Raw genomic sequence first — 26,940 nt, forward strand, 5'->3', positions numbered from 1 at the left:
CTGTATTATTGACATGTGCAATGAGCCACCTCCCTGAGCTATTAAGTTTGACCTGACCCGTAAGCCACCCTTTCCCTTTTGAGAGGAGGGCGACCCCTCTCTTTGGAGCATCAGTCCCTGCTGCTGCTAATGTGTGATATCCTAAGGCACTAAGCATCGATGATTCCCCTATAGCAAGATGAGTTTCCTGAAGGCAGACAAGTTGCAGGCTGAGTGTACTTAGTTCTTCCCCCCAATAATTACCCTAACTTTAGAGCACATACCATTGATATTCCAACCTCCGATCTTTAGCCCCAGGTTGCGACCAAGTATGATATCATTCATTATAAAACGGAAACATTTTCCCCGGTATGCATTGATGGTTCAACCCCAAGCCAACCACATATTCCTCCTTTTTTATATTGCTTTAACCGAAGTCCCCATCCCCTGGCCCCTGGCCTCTTATCCCGATTTCACTGCAAATCACCACACCCATGTACCCGCACACACCCCACACCCTCCCTGAACCCCATCAGCGAGCCAAACCCCCCACCCCACTGTTGCCACAACCCAAACCTGTCCTGCCCACTCAATCCAGTAAGACTTTCTAGTGTCCACAAGAGTGGACCCCCCTGCACCTCATCTCCCCAGCTACGGAGTCAATGACCCCCACGACCCCCCAGGGTTAATTATGAAAAGCAGGAAATTTCAAATACCCATAAGGATTTCCCACTCAATACAAAGAACCAGAGGTAAAAGGGCAAAGCTGCCGGGATAATAAATGAAAAACAAGAAGGATGAAGCAAGTAAAACAAGAAGGAAAAAGAAAAAAAAAGGAAATAAGGAAAAAAGACAACTTTAGGAAGCTCATCAATGAATCAGGGTCTAAAAGATTAACATGATGTTCAAAAGAAAAAAAATCCTTCTAATATACCACAGTGAGCTTTAAATGAAAAGTGACTCCTACACCAGTTGTTCCCAACCTGTGGTCCAGGAACCCCTGGGAGTCCGCAAAGACTCCTCAGGCGTTCTGCGACTGCTTAGAAAATTAAATAATCTTAACAGATTAGGTCCCATGCTTTAAGTAATGACTCAGTGTGGGGTCCCCGGATTCCAATAATGATTCAGTGGGGGTCCCTGGGTTCCACTAATGAAAAAGTGGGGGTCCACAGAAGTCAAAAGTTTGGAAATCACTGTCCTACACCTCATGACCCTCACTGTCGTATGTAACACATCCTGTACATTGATTTACACATTTGTATGATTCATTGTCAGTGTATAATGTGTATGCGTGATGTCAAGTGCTCAGACACCCTGCATTGGGATGTGTAGCGCTATAAAAGAAACAAAAACAAAATAGTGGTATATAAATTGTTATTTTTAAAAATGCTGGGACTGGCCAACACATCTGACAGTCTTACAATAGTGGGTGGATGCCATCCTCCTGCGTGTACCCCTGACTTGTGCACTGCCAGGTTCCTAAAATGCACGTGTAGAACTGTTGTTCCTCACTGTCCCAGAGTACGTTATTACTACTAAGAAGTGCTGGTACTTAGAAGTGCAAGGACTAAGTACAAGACAGAACTTGCCCATTTTAAAGTGCTGATCGTGGTGGAGCCTTGCCACCAGTATTAGAGGTAACTGTTCACCCCAGGACCTTCAAATATAGGAGTCAAAGTTGAGGTTTGTTGTTTTTAAAACCTTTTATTGCGTAAGGCGTCCTAAATGAGTTATAAAATATGCCTAAAATAGATTGATACTACGAATCCTATTGAATGTTCAGCCACAGAACTCCCTTATCTTGTTCATGTTGCAGGTGGAAGCCAAGGACTGGGCTTTATAAGAGGAGCAAAGCGCCAGCGGCAGAGACATTATTTGGGGTATGAAGAGATTCAGGACTTGTTTTTATACTTTTTGACGCAAATCAGCGCTTGGGCAGATTTGCGTCAAAAAGTTTATCGCCGGCTAATGCCATTTCAACGCGCCAGCCGGGTGCCCTATTTATGGAATTATGTTAGCCGGCGCTGCGGCCTGGTTTGCGTCAAAATAAATGACGGTAAACGGGCAGCAGAGGCAAAGGGAAAACTGGGGGTTGTGCGCCAAAGAATGGTGCAAGTCAGGTTAGAGTCAAAAATATTGTCTCTAACCTGACTTGCGCCATTTTTTGATGCACAACCCAGGCTGGGGAGTGTTTGAGACTCCCTAAAGCAGGCAGACAGAGTGAGCAAATCAGCCAGCTGAGCTCAGGGGGACCGACTGCACCTTGAGTGCACTATGCAACCCAAGGCTTTCATGAGACGCCAGTTCATGTTAAAAAAACACACAGAGGGTACAGCCTAGCCCTAAAATCTGTTATCTGCCAGGTGTGTTTTTCCTGCAAAAATGGGAAAAAAATTTGCTAATTTTTGCAGGAAATAGCCCAATATTGCAACGCTGTGTTCCTTCCCCTCTCTTCTACCAGTCACTGCACAATGCGGTCTTGGGGGGGCATCCGACCACAGGGAGGTCTGCCCCCTGGGTTAGTTTGGGGAATGGAGCAGTCCAGCGGTTTCAGCATTTCTTGGGCTAATTCTGGGCTATGGTGTGCCCGGGAGTATACATCTGGCCATTTAAAGTAGCCAGCCACCATTTATAGTGGTTACAAAGTGGCTAGCAATTAGGTCCCAAAATGTTTTCGGATTCTCCCATTCCTAAGTTTAGGAATTTCTGGTCTGTGCAAGATGAGTTTTGCATATGTTGACTAACTTTACTGGAACAGATGTGAAAAGGGGGATGAGAAATATGTATGGTTGTCACTTTGAAGCAGGTGCAGGAGTGGATTGCTGAGAAGTTGTCATGGGTTAACTAAGCTTATTGTTATTGACAGCGGCAATCCAAGCTCAAAGGGAATGGGTAGACAAGCGTACGCCTGGACAAGGCTGGAAGTTTAAGGCTCATTAAGAAGTTAACTTAGTTAGAGGTTAATATTTGCAGTAATACTGTATGGGAGGTTAAAGGCCTCAAGTGTTGAAGTTTAGCCCAGGAGGAGGTAGAGTCTTGTAGATTTAAGATTTGTGGGCGGGAGGGACATTTAAGGATGGGGGGTAGTTTAACATAGGTAACATATTTGAATAGTGAGGTTTTAGATTTGTAAGGTGAAAGGTCTTAGCATTTAAATAGGTGATGCGCACCTGTTTAAATGAAAGCGACCTTTTTCACACAAATATAGTGTCAGTCGTCTGTACTGCTTCCCCCATATCCTAATATTGTGAGGAGCCAACTTCTGGGCTCTGGCAAGAGGTAAGTCAAGTGTTGTAGTTTTCTAACTTTCAAGTCTCTGTTTTTCAGTCACAACGGGTAGAGGCACAATGGTCAGAGACAAGCAGTGATGCTGGAACAATTTCCAGAATAGGGGTGCTACTATGAATGTTACTTAACAGAAGCCATATGGATTTGAAAAATCCAAGTGTCACACAAAGAACAAGTATAGCAAATGATAGGGTGGCCGTATTAGCAGGATCAAAAGCCAAGGCAGATACAGACATAGTAGTAGGACTAAACGTTGGTTCTTCGCACAGACACTGGAGGGCAACATTACTTCACCAACCAATATAGGACCAGACTACCGCATCACCCCACAGACCTAAAAAAGGACTGATAAAGAAACAAAATACTAGCTGTTCAGGGGTTGGGTACTTTGTTCCATTTCAAAATGTTTTAACTAGTGAAAGACAAAAATGAGATCTCAAGTTGTCTCATATCACATGTGAGCAACAGATTCAGTCCCGTTTCCTTTGCATTCTGTGAGGGATAGTTCTATATTATAATGGCAAACCAGGATTACCAGTACCAGAAAGCAAGTGAAAAGGAGGACTTCATAGACTTCAGTGTGCTTCTAGAGGTGCCTGAAGGGTCAGTAGCTCTGCCAAATGCCACACATCTCGGGTTACTATGGCACATTTTATATACATTCTTGCATCACTGCAAGTCCAGTCATCTGTCATCCTAATCAACAGTTGGCAGGCAGTATGTCCTTAGATTTCATACACATGGGAGTGAAATATTATGTACTCCTCTCCCCCTCTACACAGAGTTAATAGGATGCCGGATCACAGCCTGTGACAGTAAGGGACAGTTTTTGATAGACTGAAACTGCCTCGCAAGCATTGGATAATCTGCATAAATAACCCCCTTAAACCTTTGCTACCTTGAGGCTTGGCATGGGAGCTCCAAAGTACTACATACAATGGTTGATACATGTGAGCAGCTGAACAGGATGTGATGGCAAACAGGGCTGAGTGTGCGCAACCTTAGACTCAATATGAATTAGAATCATGCTATCTGTCTTTAAACTGTGAAATTTGCAGTCTTTTTTTATGGCATGGGGGCTCTCCTTTCTTGAGCTCTTCTCTCTGTGAGAGACCCTTGACACTGCACACTTCATTGAAACTGCAGCCCATTGTCCTTTTACTGCACAAACTTTCTAAAGTAAAGAAGGGGGGGTCAAGATGGCAGATGGCTGAGATGTGCCTTTCTGTCTCTCTGACCCCGCCTCTGTTGTAGTTGGACTCTCTCTCCTTAGCGAGACCGCTGGTTTAGGGGTGACAGCACTTCTGTAGGCAACAGAGGCGCTCCTACAAGTCGCAACTGTCGGCCCAACACTCGCAGCTCACAAGCAGTACCTCACCAAACGCAGAGAGTAAAGGTGATTTCTGGCAGCCTTACGCATGGACTCTAGATGCAACTTCTCAGGGGAGTTGAGGTGAAACAGAAGTTACCGTTTTCTCTCGTTAGCCGTAAGTTTCAGACACACAAAGGAGATGAAGGAAATGCAGGAGAGTTTTCAATATAATTATTGAAAAGACTGAAATCTACAGTAAAATGCATGAATTGCAATAATTAGGATAATGAGCAATAATAAAAGAAAAATCGTGAAGATGAGAGTTGTGAATATGAAACCCCCCACCATATTGCAATGAACATAAGATATGAAATTTCTAACAAAGAATGCCTAATCTCTACCCAAAGGAGAGCTAGGTGTGATAAACCCTAATCTCCCAGTACCATGTCCATGATAAGTGCCCGCATCCCTCATTACCTTAGAATGAGGTCTCTAGATCAGACTCTGTGAAGACACAAAGGCTGAGTTCTGCAGCAAGGTGACATGCAGCAATCTAATGACCTTGTCCGCTTGAGGTATATATAAGCTTCAAGCTGGCAGCACTGACAATACAGGGTTGTCAGGCCTATTGTGATAAGACAGGACACAGCTTATTCAGACACAAGTGGGGCTGTGCTCAACTCTGGCTCCCATTCTGCCAGTTGATGGCCCATTGAGGCTCAGCTAATCCCACTATTGTGTGACTGTCTGGGAGGAATTCACAAAGTCTAACTGTCAACTACATCCAGTCATGTGAACCAGGGAGGGGCCAAGGGCTGGAAAATGGCAAATTTCTAAAACTGGCATTTTCAAAACTGTAATGATAAATCCAACTTTACCATTGAAGAGGGTTTATCATTAAAATTCCATAGGAACCAAACATGATACATCCACCTCCTCTTGTTTAGGAATTACAGACTATGAAATGTATTAAGTAATCCCTAATGTGATCCTATGGGAGGGGCAGTTCTTACAGTAGTGAGAAACGAATTTGGAAGTTCTTCGCCACCAGGGCATGTGAAACTCAAAGTACATGTCAACCTTTTATTTACACAGCACCTTGCCCAATGGGCTTCCCCAGGCCTACCTTAGGGGTGACATACGTAATAAAAGGGGAGACTTGGCAATGGGTTTTAAAGGCCAAGTAGACATGGCAGTGTGACACTACTTTCAGGCTGCAAAGTCAGGCCTGGGACACGTTTTAGAGTGCTACTTAGGTGGGTGGCACCAAAGGTGATGCAGACCCACTGGTAGCAATTAATTTACAGCTGCTGGGTTTATGGTATACCACTCTACAAGGGACTTACAAGTAAATTAAATATGTCATTTGGGTATAAACCAATTAGGGAGAGAGCACAAGCGGTTTAGCACTGGTTAGCAGAGGTAAAGTGCACTGAGTCCTATCGCCAACAAAAACAGGAGGAGGGAGGCAAAACGTTTAGGGGTTGACCTGTAGAGAGTGCCATTTCCAAAACATATGAAGGGAATTGTTCAGATCAGAGAGGATCGATTACAAAGGGAGTGAGAGGCGCAGATGAGTGCAGTCAAAGCAAGAGAGGGTTGATGCGATCCCTGCGAAAGTACTAATGATGATTAACTGAAAATGAAATAATTGTTTATCAGAAACATATTACTGAAAAGCACACCATACCCCAGCAAGTTTGTCACATGGTTCACTTTAAAAAATCCTCTCACTCTGCGATCGTATAAAGAGAAGAAGACAAGCAATGTGTCAGAATAGATAGCCTGACATTTGACCCCTATATTTGAATGCAATACAAATGTGACAAAGATAAAAAGAAAAAATGGAAGCCATCTGTATCGTTCATTCACTTTATTAACTCCAGCATGGTTACTTTGGGTGTGCTGCTGCACCCCGGCAGCCCTTCTTCCAGCACCTATGCAGACCAGAGACAGTTCCAGCGTGTCTACATATTTCAGTAAACATTGGCAAAGCCAAGCTGTCTCGCCTCTGTGACCTGTTGGTTTTGATAATGGGTTTTAGCCACTGCACAGATCACTCAGAAAAGGTCGCATCAAATTATCATTAACTTTCCTGGCCTTTGGTATATTTTTTAGGTGGATATTGTAATTGAATTTATATAAAAAGGGGTTAGGTGTGGTCGTTAGTATGCATGACATGGGGATGTTTTGAGTTCACGTGGATGGTTGGTGGGTAGTAGTTGTACTTGAGTTGGTTAGGTTTTATGAGTTTGAAGGTTATGACTTTTAAAGAAGGAGAGGTTGTGATCTCTGATATGAGTTGTTTCCAATTTTCAGAAATACAGTCACAGTAACTGAGGCAACCATGCTTGTAACTTTGAAGATTTTGTACTCAGAGAGAGGAGGCATACAAGAGATGTAAGTGAAGATGAGGACCATTTAAAAGGAAAAAGAAGAGGGAACAAGTAGACGCTTTAAGTAAAGGTCAGTGTTTCATGCGAGATTTAGAAAAAAAGAGGATGCTTTTTGCAATAGCACGCAGTTTGATAATGCAAGACTGTGTAAACAATAAAGTTTGCATGTGAAGATAGTGATATGTTAGGTACTTTTAGGCTCTAGAATCAGGCGAACAGTCTGCCACTACCAGGATACCATTAAACCACTGCTCTGGCGAGATTATCTGATCAGCCCTGGGGTTAACAGCATAAAGTATTTGCTGGATGCATATATTGGGAAGCATCAAGAGTTTCGTTTTTATTCAATGGAATTAGTAACCCCAGGATAGGAAACGTCCTTAGCAACGCGCCCTTAAGGATGCGGACATTTCCCCGCAAGTGTAACCATGCTTGCCTGGACAATGCATGGCTTTTTCTGTGCCTGAACCACACATGTGCTGAACTACGCATAAGGCACAGAAGAAGCCAATAGTTGCTCGGGAGAGGACGTGGTGAGATAGTGGGGCTGGGGCAAGGGTGGGAAGTAGATTAAGTGATTAGGGTGGGTGGTGACTTGGAGGCGGACTATTTTTTTTTTTTAGTGGTAGGAGTGGGGGTTTGGGTATTTTTTTTTAGGGGCGGGTAGGGTGGGTTTAGGTATTTTTTTTATTTAGGGCTTATTTAATTTATTTTTAAAGGTTTGGGGGAAGGTTTAAGGAAGTGAGGAAGGGCAGGAGGAGGGATAAGAGGAGGAAGGATTGGGAGAGGATGCAGTGAGTTGAGTGGGGTTGGGGCAGGGTTGGTGTGTAGTTTTTAACAGTGATGGTCCATTTAGGGCTTAGGGTGGGTTGGGGGGTCGGGGTAATTACATTTGTAGGGGCAGGGTGGGAGGGTATGGAGTTTTTTTTTTTTAGGGCTAAGGGTGGGTGGGGGTGTCAGGGTAGTTTACTTTTTAGGGGGGAGGTTTTAGGGCTCAGGGTGGGTGGAGGTGTTGGGGTTATTTTGTTTTTAGGGGCAGGGGGTCGGGTAGTTTTTTTAGGGCTCAAAGTGGGTGGGGGGTCAGGGTAGTTTACTTTTTAGGGGCAGGGTGGGATACTTCTTTTGTTTTTAGGGCTCAGGGCGGGTGGGGGTGTTGGGGTAGTTTAGTTTTATGGGCAGGGTTGGGGAATTGGGATAGTTGTTTTTTAGGGTTCAAGGCGGGTGAGGATATTGGGGTACTTTAGTTTAAAGGGGCAGAGGAGGGGGGTTGGGATAGTTTTTTTAGGGCTCATGGCGGATGGGGGGTCAAGGTAGTTTAGGTGTTAGGGGTGGGGGTAGTTTTGGGCCTCAGGGCAGGTGGGGGGGTTTCATGACAGAACCGCGCATGCCGTTTTGCATGCATTTCCACTCATGCCTTTACAAGGCATGCTTTTACAATTAAATTAGTTGAAAAGGCATGCGTACTAAAGGCATGCGTGGAAGCAACGCAGTCGAGGCTCCGCCTGCGTTGCTAAGGCATGCGCTGTTCCGGCATGCATGGTTCCATCATACAACCCCCAAGATCATAGTAGTGTGAGAAAATATGTGAGTAAACAATACAAATGTTGAGAAGAAGATTCCTCAAATACTGGAGTGGCTGTCTTATGATGTTCATCCTCAAGGTTGACTCCCTGTATTAATTATAAAAGCAAAGTAGGCTCATTTGGATGCCCCTGGTTGTGGTATGGCAGAAGATCGGATAGCTTCCCCATATAGCGGAAGTGAATTGCCTGCATTCACACTGAGGCAAGGAGGATGGTGACTGCACTCCCCTTATAAATTAAACAAACACTTTGTTAGCGAGGCACTACTGATTGAACTTCCTGAAACACTGCCCTTTTGCAGATGGTAGTGGCAGGAGTGGAAACTGTGCCAGGTGAAGGGGACCCTTAAGGTGAGGGCTAGCTTTTTATCTCTTTGTGCACAGTCTAAGCCAGAGACTACCCTGATGTGTGGGATATCACTACACAAAGCCTGCATCCAGAGAGCAGCTAGGAAAGGGTGTATACATTCTGGCACATGTGGGGTCGCGCTGCCAGCCACAAAGCAAGGCTTCAAACTGTAGGACAATGGTTACAAAACAGTACAGAGTAGATTAAAGAGTTAACAAGATCTTCAGAATGTGTTAACCTGTGAAATAAATACTCAAAAACTATATATTGTCTGGTACAAGGGCCAACAAAGCAAGAGGAAAATTACCCAGAGTATAGGTGTGTCTACAAAATTCAGTGTGGTCTAAAGTGCCACACACTGAGTAACAATGAGTGTTACTGAAGTGAGCAAGGCATGGGCACTGCTACAGAAGCAGCTGCAAATTCAATTAGACCAAAAACGCAAGGCTGAACAAGTGGTCGGACCAGAAGGCACCAATGTCACGAAGGATGAAAAGCAGGAGGATGCAGGGGCTGAAACAAATTTGAATGGCAGGAAGGGATGCGGCTCTGAGAGCATATAGGTGTCCCTGCCGTTTTAATGCACCCAGAAAAATGTAGGTGAACAGAATGCCATGCACACATCCAGAACAGTTCAACACTTTCCATCAAATCATACTGTTGTGATCTCATAAAATCTACAAATCATTTCACAAAATTACGCACAAACATGCACATTCTACTACACTTCTCAATTTAATGCAAAAGGCAGCCAGTAGAAAACCATGTAATGTCTGTGCTGCAGCAAGTATGTAACCTCCTGGATCTAAGGGCCGAACTTAAGAGTTAAGCATTTCACCTTCATCCCCCAACACCATCCACTGGTCTGCTCCCACACACTCCGAACCACTTTGCGGCAAAGTGTACAGCACCAATGTACTCCTGTACTCAACACAGTTTGGGGTGTATTTATAGTCCCCTAGCGCCACAGGAGCCTCACTTTTTGTGACGCTCCTGTGGTGCTAAGCACTGCGCTGTATTTACAAGGTGGCACTAAGCCACTTTTTGTGGTTTAACGTCACCTTGTAAATACCGCTCCTTCCCACGCAGCACTGTGCATGGAGGGGGCGTGCAATGGGTGTTGCTGTGGGCGTGCCACTGCAACACCCCTTACATTTTGACGCTGCCTCAGATTAATGAGATTTCGTAAACCTGAGGCAGCCCCAAAATCTAACGCCACCCCCAGGGGTGGCATTAGCAGGGTGCAACGAGGAGAAATACTTTTATTCGTCCTCGTTTTTTGCTTTTTCTATGTGTTCTGCATTCTGCAGCACGAATAGAAAGAGCAAAATGACAGAAATGATTGTTTATGAAGAAGTGCCAAAGCTCCATTAGTGATTGTGTATGTGCAGAAAGAGACACCTTCCCACACATAAACAATCACGCCTCTCAACACAGACATCCTTGCACGATGGTGCAAGGATGCCTGCGTTGGCGCTGGCAGCTAAATTTAGCACGAGCTCAGAGGATTACACACAGGCGCACCATATTCACTTAAATATGGTGCATCCCTGCGTTTCTAAAGTGACGCAGGGCGGCGCTGCCATTTTGCACCACGCTGTGCCACTTTTCCATGAATCTGGCCCTCTGTGTAAGAATGGAGTAACGTTCAGACTTGTGTATTAAGTGTATCCTGTTAAGAAACAATCTTACACCAGTCTTTCATTATATGACAGCAATGTTCAATAATGTAGTCTGTTGGAACGGAAAAGTCCCTCCTATGATGGAGGTGCACCCCTGCCCTGAGTGCCCCAACTGTACTGATAGCTGAATCCTTAATGCAGATATATTTTTTTACATGAACAAACATGGATCAAGATTAGGGCTGAGGTCCTGGGGTAACCTTTTGATATGAAACACACAAAGGTGAAAGGAGGCTGCTTGCAGTAAGCCTAACAACTGCTTGTGGTAGCACTCCAACCCATTGTTCATTTGCTCACCATGCCACCTCAGTTTAGACCCAGCGATATATACAAATCAGTTTTGACCCTGTTCCTCATGCAAACGGTCCACCTCGAAATGCAAAGCCACATCGTCCAACAACGCAGGACCAATTTCGTACTAGTTATGGTTTATCGGCTGGGTAGAGAGGCTACTCCAAGCTATTGCCAGTTCTTAGACAAACTGCAAGCATTCCTGCTATCACCTTTTGTATGTTTCATGTGCACTTTTGATACACCTATCACTGTGGCTGACATCCAGGTGTGAACCTGTAGTCACCCATATGGCCTGTGTTGTGGAGTTATCAGATTTGGAGTCGTTCCTAACATCACAGACTGCTTTCAGGAAGAAAGAAGAACAGATGAGGGGGCACAGCAAAAGGAAGCAGACCACCAACATAAACTTCAAACACTCAGACTCTAAATCAGATTTATTGCCTGGAAATGGACTATTAGAAGGGGAGCTTGAGACCCCTAAAATGGTCAACTGCCAAGAAGCCAGTAGGCTTGTGCAAAGAGAAGGAGCTCTTCAAGACTTCTGTCTGAGACAGGATTGGGAGCCAAGGCCTGCTGGTCTACCAGCTAAACTCTGGATTTACAATGTATATGTTTACGCTTTTTCAGTATTCACAATACTGCATTTTAATAGTAAGTGTACATGTGCAGAGATTCCACAGTTGAGGCTGAGAACTGTGCAAGCCTTCCTGCTTGCCAAGATCAGTGTGCCCTATAAGGGATAAGACAGCGCTTGAGGGAGCAAGGTTCAGTTGGGGGATCCTGGCGATGGGATCCCCATAGTGAGGTGTATGCTGACTGCTGCCGCACCGATCGGCCGTTACCCATGTGCAGGGAAAAGTCGGAGACCTTCATATGCCAAGGGAGATCCACCATTAAGTGATCTGTGCCATTGTCCATGTGCAGTACCAACTCTGTGACCCAGTATGTCAGGTGGGGCCACTGTAATGATTCCTGTGATGCTGATTGGTCCATAGTCCGTGTGTGGTAAAAAGTCAGTGTCCCTTTATGTCAGGTAGGACCATCATTGTATGTTGTTATTGTGTCGATCGAGCTATATCCTGTGTGCGGTGTCAAGTCTGTCAACCCAGTTGCCAGGTAGAGCTGCAGTGAAGATTGCTGCTGTGCCGATCAGATTTTAGTCCATGCGCAGAGGAGCAACATTGTCCTGTATGCCATGGGGTCATGGAAACTAGACAAGGAGTGTGGTCTGGTCAAGACTGTCAATGGAAGAAGGGGTGACCTGAGCCAGCTCAAGCCATGAATGAGGATCAGAACCAGGATTGCTGTAAACCCCCTATCTACCTGTAGGAAGGATCCTGAAAAACCAACTAAACATCGGAGGAGCGTCAAGAATCCACCAACCGCTGCTGCACATGTGAGGAACTCAAGGATACCCATATCTCAGCCCTCTTGGCCCATGTGTGAAATACTTACCATAAGAAGCTGCCAAATTCTCATGCTGCTGATGTATGACATTTCAGTGTCTGAAGTGTGTTGATGGTTGACATTTTCATTTCTTATGTATAACACTTTGAGTGACACTTTCTGAATGACCTTGACTACAAACACCAATTGTTCCCAAGTATACCAATACCACCTGTACATTTTTGCTTATGCTTCAAGGCTTTCATAGTATAAATAACTCCATGTCCTCCTTCCCAAGCTGTCAACACTCAGGTGTTCCCACACTTATTCTATCTTAATTTATTTTGTCAAATAATTGCAATTTTTCTTCTCTCACTCTCCATAAACATTATTCAGGGTAATCCTCCGGGGCATATATGAAGGCATAGCATTCAATCTCACAGCATGTGTAGTGGCACTGAACCACGATTATTCCTTTAGTTTGCTCCCCAAACAGCATTCAGGGACCGGTTTCCTTGCTTGAATTGTGATGCATAGTGGCCTTGCTATTCCACTTGCAACACTTTTCAATATGTTTCTGATAGACCAGCATTTCACTCAATCCTTATGAAATAGGGGGTTATTACAACTTTGGAGGAGGTGTTAATCCGTCCCAAAAGTGACGGTAAAGTGACGGATATACCACCAGCCGTATTACGAGTTCCATAGGATATAATGGACTCGTAATACGGCTGGTGGTATATCCGTCACTTTACTGTCACTTTTGGGACGGATTAACACCTCCTCCAAAGTTGTAATAACCCCCATAGTGTAGATTGCTATCACCCCTTATGTCATACTTTTGATCCATATGTGACCATATCATAACCATATTGTGTGAACTAATAGTGTACTAAATGTAAAGTGGTGCACTTGACTTTCATGATGGAGAATATTCACTCTAGTGTTAGGAGATAAATACTCTGGTATAACCTTATTAATTGAAATGTAATCAACTATCACGTTAGAGAGTATTTACCTTTGAAATGAAAACAGTTTATTTTACATGTACACTAAATGTTGTTGATCAAAATTGAGAAATGTAGTTCCACATGATACTCAATTACACATGTTAACAATTTATTTCGTTTGGCATTAATTGTAACATGAAATTTAAAATGAGAAAGTATAACTGACATTTAATAATTCAAATTAAATGTGCACAGTATATTGTGAATTAAATGAGCAGTTGAAATATTGCTTTAGCTTAATTCAGGTAGCCCTGAATTTTCTTAACTTGAGAAACTGTTTTTACCACTTTCTCCTATAGTGTTAGTCCATTGCAGGTAGCTACACAGAGAAATTGTCATTTTGGAAATAGATGTGTCTTATCAATAGAGAGCTGGAGAAAGCAACTCTGAAAGGTTCACAATGATACCAAAAGAAATCATATTCATACATGTTGCAACTAATGTACAGGAGACCAAGGACAGCAACTTTCCCAGGACTGCCTTGGGAGCGCGCAGTGATGTTGCAAAGTTACACTGTGAGAGGAGAGAAGATGAAACCTGAAGTGGTGTGATCCTAACTGGTTTGAAGTATTAACTGGGACTGTAAGGAATTGTTTGTAGGCAGAAGCAGGAGCAGATTCCCTTGGACTTTGAGAGGTGCAGACCTCTGATGTTTACCCCATTCCCCATGCTTTGCTGCGTATGGCTGTGGCTTACACTTGATTCTCCAACAAGACTCTTGCCCGAGGGTCTGATATGCTGACACACTCACTTTTTACCTGCTTTTTACCTTCATTGTTTAACTTCTTTTGGCCCCTGGTGACATTTTTCCAAATTATTTTCATTCTATACTTGCTTTTTGCTCTTTTCCCTTATGTCCTTTCGATTGGGACATATTAATTCTTTAGGCTCTTGAGGAGATTCCTCTTTTCCCATAGCTAATTTGGCTAGATGACTTTATTTGCACTAATGTGTAAAATATTTGACCAGCCTTTATTCTCAAGGCATCAGATCCTTCTTTTAAAGTTTTGCATCGCAGTTAAGGAGTTTCTTGTTTGCCTTATGCTAGTCGGTTTGAATTATTTTCACTGATACGGCTATCCTATTGCTATTCTGTATCGCTACAGCATGTTTTTGAGATTTGTTTACATTAACCTGAGTGTTAACTTGTAATAAAACCCTATAACTTTATATCCAACTTGCATTTTCAATGTGTGGCCCAATTGGTACACTGTTTAAATTAATGTTGATTGATTGTTACCTATTTTCCTATATGTGCCCCATGCATGGAACCCAAGGTTCGGCAACCTCAAATTAGGGCATAAAGGAAAATGCTCCATCAAAACTGCTAGCAGAGGACAGTTTGGTCCCCAAGGAGATAGAGATAGGGAAATTAAGGTGTCCCATTATGAAATTACCCAGACCCACCCCAAAATTCTGAGCCCATGGTTTGTTCAGGGGATTAATCGTGTTCCAACGTCATTCCAGTGCAGCGGATGAGTGAGTATTAATAGTGCTGCTCTTTGGATTGTTTTGCTTAAGATTGCAATGAAGTGAGGTGAGTGTGGAGTGTTTTCCGGAGATTTTGAGGTTGTTGTGTGAAAGTGACGCTTACTGCTAAGAAGTTGAGTTGGTTATTGGGCCCGTCGTGGCCTAGGATCCTGCGATAGCATCAAGTGTAGTATACACTTGGGTCCTGATTTAGAGGTTGTCAGCAATGGGCCTGCCGTCAGTTTTCTGATGGAAATCCTGCCCGCCGCTTTGGCGGGTCGCCCGCCATACTTAGATGTCGGCAGTCCCAAAGACTTTCCCACTGAGTCCAGTCGACTTTGCCAAGGAATCCCATCCACCACCATGGCGCCATAGGAAAGATTGGCTGATAGCGGGACTGCAGCCATGCTTACTGCTGAGCAGATTTGGATGTGCCTTACCACCAAGAAACAAGTGGCGGTCCGACCTCCACTTCCGACTTGGCAGGTTGGGAGGCAAAGCGGGGTGAAAACTCACCGTTTCTCCTGATTCTCCTTATGTTTCCAGATGGTCACAACTGGACAGGACCCTCCGTTATTGCTGCCATGGGACCCTGGAGAAAACACAACCCTTCTATCGCTGGACACAAAGGTAGGCTTCCTGCATTGGCTGTGTACGGGGGATCACTACACACAGGCACGGGATCACTGCAAGAATATACATGTTACAGTAATTGTTTTCAATTACTGTGACATGCATATATCAGTGTCACGGGTGGGGACACTCTGGTACACAACACATATTGAACACACACACAACTGTCATTATGGCATTAGTATTCATTGCTAAATGAATGCTGGCACCAAAATGACAGTACAATCACACTTGCCAACTGTGCTGGTGTGTGCACATTGCAAGGGGACATGTGCCTGTCATGTTGTGCTTCGGTTGTGTGTGAGAGTCAGAACTTGTATATGTATGTGCAGTACGATTGGCTGGGTGAGGTGGAGGGAGGTGTAGTGAGTGATTTGGTTGTGTCAGTATGTGTGTCACTTGCATATGGCATGGATGTTGTTGTATATGTTGTGTGTTGTGCTTCTGCATGCTACATTCAGGTGAATGTTGTTCTGTGGCGGTCTCTGTTGTGATTCGTGTATTTGTGCTTGTGTGTGCGTGTGTTTGTGTTGATGAATGTGTTGGTTGTTGTGATAGTGTTGTGTGTGGGTGCTGTGTCACTAGTGTGTCTATGTTGAGTGATGGATGTACGTGTATGAGAGTTTGCGGCATGTAGGTGCTGTGCTGTGGTGTCATGGCAATGGATGATGGTGTATATGTGGTGTGTTGCGTTGTGTGTGTTGGAGGGGCACATATGTGAAGGATAGAGTGTGTGCGAGTGACTTACCTCTATTCCATGACCACTGGCTTTGTCCGATGTCCATTGGGTCCAGCGTCTCCACCCTCCTTCAGTAAATCACCGCCAGTACACTGCCTGTTCAACTATAGCATCTAAATACGGCTGGTGGCAACCCCCCTACCTGACGATTAGGAAGAGCACTCCGTCGTGGTGGTCTTCGGGTAAGCCATAATATATCTAAATATGGTGGGTGGGAGACCACCGATGTGATGGTCTTTTCCGCCCCATCCCAACTCAGCTTGGCGTTAATACTGCCAAGATAAAAATAGGGCCCTTGGTGTTCTTGTATTTGTCTGCTGTGTAAGTGGTGCGGCTTGTGAGACTTCGTTGACAGTACTATTTCTTTTGTGTGATTGTGAGCGGTTGGTATAGTGAATCTCAGGCACACAGGGAGGAACTGTCTCAATCTGAGTGAGATCCGCTGGTCGTGTCTCATTCAAAAAGAAGTGAATGTGAGACCATGTCGGAAAGTGTAGCTCTGTGTCTTTTTTGAAGTGATTGGTAACCTCAAACCTTTAGAGGAGCAGACAAGGTTGTTTTTGAAAAACGCTTGCATTATTTTTGAATTTAGAATTGAGAGAGTGCTTGCAAGAGAAATTGTAAAGGAGGCTGAGCTGCTGCAGGAAGTGAGATTGAAGTCACATTGTGCCACGCTCATATACGTCAGTTGGTGTGAAGCTGCACTGGTATTAGTGGACTGCGTCACAGAGAGTCACGCAGGTATTGGTTGTGAAGGCCGAACAGAGAATTGTGGGTGAAGAATTACTTCCTGATTCGTAAACAAAAAGTAACTTGGGGTAAATTTGATTGAAAAATTTAATTCTTTACGGGATTAAGAAGTCTAATGAAAGGTGATGCATTTATTCCGGTTAGGAAGTGGAGAATTCACCTCAGGGTACACCAGGACGTTATGTAATGTCAAATGTGGGTCTCCATGCATGTGCTGGAGCACCCGCAGAACTCTTCTTCCAATCTCGGAATCAGAAACCACAAGAGCGCAGGTGAGACAACATACCTTAACCTCACCACTAGAGGTCGCCTGGATCTTTGGACTCAGTGAAGAGTTTAGTAGTCAGATTCATACAATCACAAATCAATAACAATTCTAAAAACCATGAACAATCTAAACACCAAATGAAACTCCAAACTGAATAAAGTTTCAAAGCTTTATTACAATCCCCAAATCAAAGTCACATATATGGTGCACAAAACTAAGTTATAAACGTAAATGAAAACCATTGGCTGACAAAAACGACAAAAAGAGATTTATCCTTCTAAACATCAATACTGTTAAACACTTCCAAAAAATAACATAAACTAACAGAACCACAATATTCACATTCCAGATTTCGAAGCAGATGATGGTGATATCAGTAAATCATCAACATTTCAGATAATAACATTCAAATTTAAGGGCTGTTCCTATCACTAACACGAATTTGGACTTGTGTGTGTGGGAATGGGCTAACACATGCAGGCAAAAGAAGAGACAAAATAATTTGGAAAAATCATTTAACTAGGGTTACGCTTTATAAAAATATGCTGGTGTAATCAGCTAAACTAGAAAAAGGAAAGAAAGAAACCACATTTAGTTATACCTCTCCTCATGGGACAGCAGACAGAAATACTTCATCAGATAGAGGGTTCACCTTCTCCAGACATCAGTAGACAGCAGCATTAGGAGGGTGCAGAACATGGGCTGCACATAGGACAAGTCAGCAGTTCAGAATTAGTTGGGCATATTAGCACTGAACAGCATAAGCAAGTAGGACAATTAGAAAGTATGAATTTATTCTTTAGAAGATAGCTATGGGATAGAGGGATTCAGAAGAAGCAGAGAGCAGCACCATGTCTGGGACCATCAGAGCATCAAGACTGACTCTAGCAGAGACAGACAAGTGACCAAAAGTTTCAAAGTTCCTCACTAATTAGAAATATCAGTGAGCCTTTCAATTGGTCCTTCAGGGGGCTCATCTTACGCACAAGGTCCAGTGTCCAGTGGTTGCCGGTGACACCATCAAGTATTCCGGATTTTCTCAAAAAAAGCTCATTGTCATTTCAATGATTTCACACAGTGCTGACAAAATATTACGGCCCATATTTATACTTTTTGACGCAAAACTGCGCTAACGCAGTTTTGCGTCAAAAAAATTAGCGCCGGCTAACGCCATTCTGAAGCGCCATGCGGGCGCCGTATTTATTGAATGACGTTAGCCGGCGTTAGCCGCCGTCGCCGTCTGGTGTGCGTTAAAAAAAACGACGTACACCAGGCAGCGCCGGCGTAGGGGGATATGGGGCTTGGGCGTCAAGAAATGGGGCAAGTCAGGTTGAGGCAATTTTTTCGCCTCAACCCGATTTGCGCCATTTTTTTTCACTCCCAACCCCCATAGAAATGACTCCTGTCTTAGCAAAGACAGGAGTCATGCCCCCTTGCCCAATGGCCATGCCCAGGGGACTTCTGTCCCCTGGGCGTGGTCATTGGGCATAGTGGCATGTAGGGGGGCACAAATCAGGCCCCCCTATGCCACAAAAAAAAATATACAAAAACACTTACCTGAACTTACCTTAATGTCCCTCGGATGGGTCCCTCCAGCCTTGGGTGTCCTCCTGGGGTGGGCAAGGGTGACAGGGGGGGGCCCTGGGGGCATGGGAGGGAACCTCTGGGCTCCTTCAGAGCCCACAGGTCCCTTAACGCCTGCCTTTTGCAGGCGCTAAAAAACGGCGCAAAAGCGGCCGTACGTCATTTTTTTTGACCCGCCCACTCCCGGGCGTGAATTTTGCCTGGGAGTATAAATCCGACGCACATGCCTCGGAGTCGATTTTTTAGACGGGAACGCCTACCTTGCATATAATTAACGCAAAGTAGGTGTCCACGCTAAAAAATGACGCTAACTCCATGGACTTTGGCGCTAGACGCGTCTAACGCCAAAGTATAAATATGGAGTTAGTTTTGCGTCGGAATTGCGTCAAAAAAACGACGCAATTCCGGCGCAAACGGAGTATAAATATGCCCCTACATTTTCTAATTGTTTATTACTTCAGAATTCTTTCTCACTGTAGACAGGATGGACTAAGCATTTCTCACATAATAATTATAAGTTTCCAGTCGTGTTCAACAGCTAATACAAATATTGTTACATAATTAACATTGAAACATGTTCTTCATCTTCAACACAATAGGACATTCAACATCACATCAACAACCTAGGGAACTAATTCAGGTCAGAGGAAACAGAATAAGCAAGTCATTTTCCTCTACTGTTGCAAAATGAATCTTTCAGGCCTAGTCATGCTAAGGAAGCCTACATATATTCTAAAGCAATTTAATACTTATAAACCTACTGTGCACGTTGCAATTTAAATCAAATATGCAAAGCAAATTATTTAATTGCAAACACTATTTACAACATGTTAGAACAGTTTAAAAACGTATTTATATCCCTGAACACATGTAACTCAAGTTAATAAAATCCATGTAAATCAATAGAAGTATGATTAATTAATGTCCATTTAATACTTACATTCTAATATTAATATAATAAAAATACTCTTAGCATAAATTCATATCAGTACTTCATTTACTATAAATACAAAAAATATCCTTCATGTTAAAACACGAATAGTGGCCACATTGTCTACCATATTTCAAACATGCACATTTTACATTTTGTGTTACTGCATCTGTTAAGCCCTCTAAATAAAGGTTAATTAGTCACCATGTGCTAAGTTCTATGCCACTAATATATTAATAAAATTAGATCTCTATTACATACATTTGGCTTGAACAATGGCATAAAATTACCGAGAAAGAGGGTGCATTAGCATTTCCATGCCATGGAACACATAATTTGAGAATTGCAAATTTAAGGTAAATTTTATATGCGATGAAACTGACTCCTAGACCTGCACAATTTGAAGCACTCAATACTTGGGAACACATAACTCATCAGAGACCGAAAGAAAAGTACAAGTGAAGAGTCAGGAAAGTATTGAGTATTTGTGCATATGCTAGAAGGGATAATCAACAGAAAGCTTGAAGAACTGACTTAATTGAAGGATCTAGATTGTATCCTCCTTTAACCAAGGAAGATGAGGGAAAGACCAAACCAAAAGAAAAGAAAATGAAGGAAACAACAAGTGATAATGAGAATAAGGGTGACAATTGTAAGAGTAATTCGGACAATAACTTTATAAGTGAATTACTGTTGAAACGTCCACTACCATATAACTTTGTCCAAATGGGGTAGGCAACTGAGACAATGGAAAAATAGACTTTTGACATATTTACTGTACCAGTAGAACCAAACTTTAAACAGACATGAGAAAATAGAGTGATGACTATTCCTCAGAATTCAAGTGCTTTGACCACTCTAGATGCAGTGACAGTTCCTGTGATATTAGGTCCCATTGTTCCATTATATGGTCCGGGATCGACAGGAAACAATACACATTCATTGGCTGTTCCAAATGTTCCCATGGGGAGTAATACCCCCGTTAATCACAATAATCCAAATGACTCAACACTCAGAAGACTTCCTTCAGTCCCGAGACAGATAAATCCTACACACACTTCAAACACAAACCCAACTACAAGTCGAATAGGATTTTCTCCCAGTGATTTACTGAGGGATTACCTAGATTCTTCCTCCCCCACAAACATTACACCGAATGCTAACTGTAGTACCCCTAACAGGAAATTACCCTTTAACTTGTCAGATTCAGAAATGTCTGTTGCTAATACTCCAGTGCTTAGGTGGGCAGACACCGACACACTGGAATTGGACCCTCAAAGCTACTTGAATTAAGCTTAATTAATCTTTGGAGGACAGACTGGATAATTCATAGCCTACCTGAGCACTTGAACATTATCCCCTTTAAGTGTTTCTTGAAGCCCATATTGATTTAAAAATCCCAGGCAGAACTCTATTCAATATAGGTTTCAGTTGTAACCATATTAGATTAGTTCTTATCTGCAACAAAACTTAGATCTTCCAAACTACTTTTTGTTTTGAGAGTCTGATTCCAGCATAGGGGCTTTGCTTGTTTTCTTTCCAAACATTTGTGTCCTGAGGATGAAAACGTTTTGAGACTGAAACGTCAACACATCATCCATCATTCTGGAGTATCTTTTGGGAGATTCCTGTGTTTTATGTTATGGTATTTTAACATACAATCTGGAATGTTGGAGAAAGTGGGTACTTAATATGTTGACATATGTCGTTAAGAGTGGATTATAATTGCGATAGACATTGTCAATGCATTTGAAACATCTTCGCTAGATAACCCCTAACATCTGTTTGTTTTTGATTTGTTATACCTGTTGTTTTGATTACCTATTTTGTTCCACAATATAAAGTTTTAAATAGATAAACCTGCAGTCACAATTCATTCTTCAAACAAATTATGACATGCTCGGAGAATTAAATTCCGATGCTAACGACATGCATCAGTAAACAAATGTAAATGATAGAATGTTTTTACACCATTATCCCTTGTTGGCACTCTTACCTTTTTGAATACTCCAGAGCATGTCAATTCAAAACCTTTTAGAGGAGACATAATACCTAATATACACCAGCAAAAATACAAGGCTTTACTGCTTAGGAATTAGATGATTGGCTTTAAGGGCTTTAAGGATTAGAAGCCCAAAATGAAGCAGGTCTTTCAGGACACGATGAAAGAACCTTTGAGGTCCCAGAGAGAGTTTGTCCAAAATGGAATTGGAATTAAATAAGATGATACTGGAAACTCTTGATTTAGCCCAATTAGACACCTACAGAGATGACGAACTACAGTTTGTATGTAAAGACATTACAAGGCCTGCAGGGCAAGTCTATGAGAGATTAGCTGATCTAGGCCAGAAATATGAAGTTGATTTGGATAAGTCTAAAGCACTACAGAGAAGTTATCTTTTGAATTTTACAGATCAAGACATTATAAACATGAGACCTCCAGGAATGCAATTACAGATCAGGGAATTAATTGTCTGCATTAAAAATAGATAGAAATAGACAGATGGGAAGGATGATGGGTAAAGAATAAGGATCAAAAGAAAGTGAGGATTGATCTGCCTCTGGCTGGAGCAGTTAGTGAGGAAGATGTACATATGCTTCATATGAAAGAAGGTGGGGGATTTGTTCACGTACCTTGGAGTAGAGGTGACATTTTATCTTTTACAAATGATTCCCAACATTGATAAAGAAGCCTGTGGAATGGTACAGACAGATTGAGAGATTTGTGAAGCTTTCAAAGGTGTTATGAGAAGATTTGAATACATTGTTTAACATTGTTGTTCCAAGTGATTTGTGGGCTGAATGCAAATTGGCTGTTGATTGGCCTGAGAAAGAGCCTATGAGAAATACGTTGATGAAAGTTCTGTTTCCAATTGTGATGATAAAGTATCATAAGGTGATTTTGTTTTTGAAAGCAAAAGTGTTCCCTTACGATACTAATTGGCTCACAATTGCCAGAATGACTCAAGATGCTATGGAGTCAATACATTCCTATTATGAGAGATTGTTACAAGCTTTTAAACATTTCAGTGGTGTAGAGACTATTGAGACAAAGGACATGGGACATTTTGTGTGTCAGATTTGTACGGGGATTGAAGCCAGAATAAATAACATGATTCAGCAGCATTTGATTTGTTGGCAGAACAATCCAATTGATGAGATTGTGCGATATACAAAATATTGCAGTGACGAGTTAGAGTTGAAACAGAAAAAGTTGAAGGAGAAGTTGATGATAATGCAGATGAAAGCTGCTCAAAGGAGCCAGAATCCACAGTTGGTAGGTAATGTTGGTAGCATGCAGGGAGTGTATGAGAAGGGAGTTTCTATGAAGGAAGGAGGTAATGGTTTTCAACAGCAACGTAGAGGACATGGTGTTCCAATTGAGCCGAGTACAGGTGTGGATGGAATGACTTTGAAAAGGACTAATCTATGTCACGTGTGGCAAATTGCGCCAGTGGAAGAGGGAATGTCCCTTTAATCTGAATAATAATCAGATGCAGAATGGTGGGTTTGTACAGACACAGGGAAATAATCAGATTCAGTCCCAGCAGATGAATAGACAGAGAATGCAAAACTCTAGAGTACCCCAGAAACAGACGATGCAAGTACCACAAGCAGAATGCCCGAGCAAAGAGAAAATGTTCCAAAATCCAATTTCTAGCTATTGCAAAATCCAATTTAAATCAGGTCCAGAATGTGAGCACCAGTCCTTTTGTGAATCAGTACCCTGTGATTCCAATGGATGAGGAGTACATCTCAGATCAATCTCAATAACAGTGCCTGAGAGTGGAGAAGGAATGCGTACTTGGCACATCCTTAGAGGTAGACAAGAGAGGTCCTTAAGTTGATGGAAACGTTAATGGCCACCACTCTCCAGTTCTGGTTGACACCAGTGTTACCTGCTCTCCTGTGACCACAGCAGAGGTTCCCAATCCTACCCCCCTAGGGAAAATGAATCCAAGTTGTAGGTGTTGCAAATAAACAACTGACAAGCCCCATACAGAAGCTGTACCTGTTTGAAGATGATCACCAATTTGTGATTTGAGTCTTGTGAGTCTGCTTAGATGTGACCTCTTGTGCAAGCTAAATTGATCTAGCTATTGCACTCTGAGAGGCATAGAGATACAGATTAGTGATGAAGATGTGGCATTTGGAATTGCGTATCAAACCCTATGTGTCACATTTTACCCCATGCTGACTTGTGAATACTTACCTACAGACCTGAAAGATACAGTGTTACCTGAAGTTTGGGACTTTTCAGGTAAAGATATAGGTCTTATCAAATGTGTTCAGCCTGTACGGATAACAGTGAAACCAAATGCTGGGTATCCAAGAACCCTGCAATTACAAGTTGTCCCCTACAACGAAAGCAGGAATTACCCCAGTGATCGAGTCCATGATTGAGCAGGGGATACACAAAGAAATAATCGGGAGTCCATGTAACTCTTCCATTATTGGACTGCAGAAGCCCAACAGGGAGTGCTGCATTGTTCAAGACCTTAGAAAGATCAATGCCATTGTGATTCCTTGTTCTCCTGTGGTTCCAAATACAGCATTGATTTTGTTTCAGATTCAATGTGAAGCTAAATGGTTCACTGTGATTTACCTGTGCCAAGCATTTTTCTCCATATCGTTGCATGAGGAAAGCCAGTTCCTCTTCACATTTCAGTTTGGCAGCCGTGCTTTGACATGGTGCTAAGTCTCACAAGGATATAGGGTGGGTCATTCAATTTCTAATCAGCTTCTGAAGAAGAATCTGGAGTCTCTAGGGATGCCCTATCATTAGTCCTGATCCAGCATATTGATGCCTTATTGGTGGCGTCAAATACTTAAGAAGCTTGCAGATGTGAGGCTACTGCCCTGTTGAATCACTTAACTGAGAATGGACATAAAATCTCCCCATCCAAATTGCAGTACTGTAGGAAAGAGGTTTTATACTTTGGACATCACATTGAGAAAGGTCAATGGAACGTGTCACAAGAGGGAATCTCAGCAATTCTGAAAATGAATCCCCCAACAACTTAGAAGGAAGTTAGGATGTTCTTAGAAATGGTTGTCTACTGCCATTAGTAGTTTTCAAACGTTTCCCTTTTGGCCAATTGTTTAAAGGGGCTGACACACAATGATGTGTTTGATCTGGTACTATTGGATGATAACTGCATGTGTGCCTTCAGAGAACTAAGAGAAAATCTCTGTTGTGCCCCTGCTCTTGGAATGCCTGATTATAACAAATGTTTTACTTTAGACTGCAGTGAGAAGGAGGGGTGCACTCTCCCAGTGCTAACTCAGTTACACGAAAACACACACATACCTATGTGTTATTTTTCCACCATACTTGACCCGGTGGCTTCTGCATTGCCAGGCTGCCTTAAAGCAGTGGCTGTTGTGCGTGTCAGCATGGAACAGTGTGAGAGCCTTGTTATGGGTCATCCACTAAATTTGTTGTTCCCCACTCTGTAGAGATTTTGTTAACACGCACAAAAACACAAACTTTGACCAATAGCAGGCTTACGAGGTATGAGAAGACCATCCTGGCTGCTCCCAATGTGACTCTAAGGAGAAGTTCAACTTTATATCCTGCTAATTTTCTTCCCTTACCTGTAAATGAAGCTGGTGATGATGAAATTGAACATGACCAGCTGGATGTCACTGAACTGTGCACCAAGCCAAGCCCTGACATACAAGATACACCACTTGCTGAATCAGATTATGTGATGTTTTTTGATGGCACCTGTGTGAGAGACCACAAAAGAAATATGAGAACAGCCTACGCAGCATGTACTGTCTCAGGTGTGGTCAAAACCTCCTGGCTTTAAGGGCTCTTTCCTGCATAAATGGCTGAATTGTTGGCCCTTACAAGAGCATGTCGTGTTTCAGACCAGCTGAAGGTGACCATTTTCACGGATAGTCAGTATATCTTTGGTGATGTTCATGATTTCGGACAGTTGTGGTCTCAGAGAGTTTATGACACAATGGTGAAAAGGTCTGTAATTTACATAAAACATTACAATTGCCTGCCCAAATTGCGGTTGGCAAGTGCTCAGCACACCGAAACAGAACAGTTATGTCACCATTGGCAATAATTATACGGATGAGGTCGCCAGATACTGTGCTTTGTATTCTTATGTATTCAATGGTGACAATTGTACCAAGGGATCAGATGAGACAAATTACAATCTTTTGTTGACTGCTGCAGATACCTGGGAGGAAGTGAAGAGGTTACAGGAAGACTTGTCAAAAGCTGAACAGCAGGGCTGGGTCAGAGCAGGATGTGCCAAACAAGATGAGGATGATGTTTGGGTTTTAAGTGATAGAAGGGTTACGATGCCTAATAGTTTGTTACCACCTATGGTGAGGCATTATCACGGTCCAGCTCATGTGGGACGTGATGCAATGGTGCGAATGTTCCAACAGACATGGTTTAACGCTAAACTTAGACTGTTGGGCGAAGCTTTGTGCCACAGATGCATTACATGTTAACAGATGAATGAACTGCAGTAACGCTGAGTCACATAGACAGATCAGGAGGTTCTTTCAATAGGATATAACTAGATTTCATTGAGTTACCTGTGTGCAATGGATTGAACTATCTTTTGGTGACTGTGTGCATTTTCTCCAGCTGGGTTGAAGTCTACCCGACCAGGTGAAATAACAGTCTCACAGTGGTAAAGCTGTTGTTAAGAGAACTTATTGTACATTTTGGGTTCCTGACTTCTCTTGAGTCAGACTGAGGCACTCAATTTAACAGTGAGGTCCTGAAATTACTATGTGCAGCACTGCAAGGTGAGCAGAGACTACATTGCAGTTACAGACCTGAGGCTTCAGGTCTTGTTGAGCAAGTCAACAGAACTTTGAAATCCATACTTCCACCTCATTTAAATAGCCTGATGCATTGCCTCTTGTGTTGATGAGTCTTTGCAGTACTCTAGACAGGGAGACAGGTCTATCACCCCATGAAATCCCTATGGAACGAGCCATAAGATTACCAGTTGTGCCCTGCAACTGGAATGCGTTTGTGAACATTACAGATGACATGGTTCTTAATTTTACAAAGGACTGGCTTATGTGGTTTATTCTGTGTCTCCTCAGGTTGGAGAAGCCACAATGCAGCCGCTGCAGGAACTGGGAACTGAGTTATGGTGAAGAAGCACGTTTGGAAGTTGTGCTTGGAGCTTCGGTGGAAGGGGCAGTTCCAGGTTATTTTAGTCACCATGACAGCTGTGAAATATGGAGGTCTCCCCAGTTTGATTCATGCGCCGCATACTCGTAAAGTCCCAGGTCCCCTTG

This window comes from Pleurodeles waltl, chromosome 9 (assembly GCF_031143425.1).
Source record: "Pleurodeles waltl isolate 20211129_DDA chromosome 9, aPleWal1.hap1.20221129, whole genome shotgun sequence".
Lineage (NCBI taxonomy): Eukaryota > Metazoa > Chordata > Amphibia > Caudata > Salamandridae > Pleurodeles > Pleurodeles waltl.